The 1,584-nt window shown below is 49.4% G+C and overlaps 1 pseudogene; it reads right to left on the bottom strand.

The window, feature by feature from the left end:
- Positions 1-278: 278 nt before the first annotated feature.
- Positions 279-974, bottom strand: Rps2-ps29 (ribosomal protein S2, pseudogene 29; annotated as a pseudogene).
- Positions 975-1,584: the final 610 nt, after the last annotated feature.

The raw sequence follows: 1,584 nt of genomic DNA, 5'->3' as shown, positions 1-1,584 counted from the left end.
GTAGACAAGCTTGTAGGACATTTCTTAAAATTAATGATTAATGTTGGAGTGTCAACTGTTGTGGGTGGGGCCACCCATGGGCAGGTGGTCCTAGGTTCTATAAGAAAGCAAACTGAGCGAGCCAAGTGGGAAAAGTCAGAAAGCAGCATTCCTTCATGGCTTCCGCATCAGTTCCTGCCTCCAATTCCTGCTCCGACTTCCCTTCATGGTGGATTGTAAGCTGTAAAATGAAACAAACCCTTTTCTCTTCAAATCACTTTTTTAAAAAACAGGCTTAATTCATTTATTTTTCTTGTATAAAAACCCTCATGTGGTAGCCAGAGCTGGAGCCTGGGTCCTCTGAACAGAGACTCTGGTGTGGGTTTTCACAAGATGGTCAGTGAATTCCTGATAAGGTGACTTGGTAAACACAGTCTCTTTCCAGAGGTCAGGGGTCAGGTAGCTGTAGGTCTTGGAGATGGCATCAAAGGTGGCCTTGGCAAAGTTGCCCAGGGTGCCCTGGCTGAAGTGTAGCAGTCATCTATACCGGCCATCATTAGTAGCTTCTTGGGTACTGGAGCAGAAACAATGCCAGTGCCTCCGGGGGCAGAGATGAGAAATACCAGCACAGAGCCACAGTGGCCGGTCACCTTGCATGGCACAGTGTGGTGCTTGCCAATCTTGTTCCCGCAGTAGCCTCTCTGCATGGGGACGATGGAAAGCTTGGCCAGGATGATGGCCCCTAGGATGGCAGTGGCAACCTTCTTGGAACACTTAACACCAAGACAAACGTGGCTATTATAGTCCCCAATAGCAACAAAAGCCATAAACCTGATCCACTGGCCAGCCCGAGTCTGCTTCTGCTCTGGCATGATTTTCAGAACCTCATCCTTTACAGATGCAACCAGGAAAAAGTCAGTAATCTCAGACTCCTTAATAGGCAGGGAGAACAGGTAGATCTCCAAGCACTTGATCTTCATGTCCTTAACCAGGCGGCCCAGCTTGGTGACAGGGTTCCATTCCTTGTCTTCAGCTTTACCTCCACAAGCCCCGAGGCCTCAACCATGACCATGGCCTGGTCCATAACTGTGGCCCCTAAGACTGTTGCGGAATCCTCCACAGAAGCCGCTGTGGCCTCCCTCCTGGTCCTCTGGACCCTCCCGCTATACTGGAGTCATCCGCCTTTTGGTGTTTTCCTGAAGAAGGAGGCAGGGACAAGGAGGAGGGGAATGGGGAAGGGAGAGGGGAAGGAGGAGGGGGAGGAAAAGATGTTCAAGTCACTTTTGATCTAGGGGATTAATTCAACAATAGAAAGTGGATCTGTGTGGGTGTGTCCCTACCTACCTGTCATGAGCAGAGACAGCTGTTGGGGTGACTGATGTAAGGTGTGGCTGGTGTCCTCAAGCCTGGACATCTGCTCCTGATGTGTATGATTTCCAAGGTCACGCCCATGACTTGTCATCACCCACCTCTCTCCCAATACTTCCAACGCATACATGCAGTTCCACGGTTTGAAAGCTTTGACAATGTATCTCTCCAAACATAATGCTCTCCCCTTTCTACAGAACAAGATTTAGCCCTTCTTCAACATTCCTCTATGTAATC

The sequence above is a fragment of the Rattus norvegicus genome, chromosome 10 (genome assembly GCF_036323735.1).
Source record: "Rattus norvegicus strain BN/NHsdMcwi chromosome 10, GRCr8, whole genome shotgun sequence".
NCBI classification, from domain to species: domain Eukaryota; kingdom Metazoa; phylum Chordata; class Mammalia; order Rodentia; family Muridae; genus Rattus; species Rattus norvegicus.
Note: the sequence above shows the minus strand (reverse complement) of the source record. Positions and strands in the feature narration are given on the sequence as shown.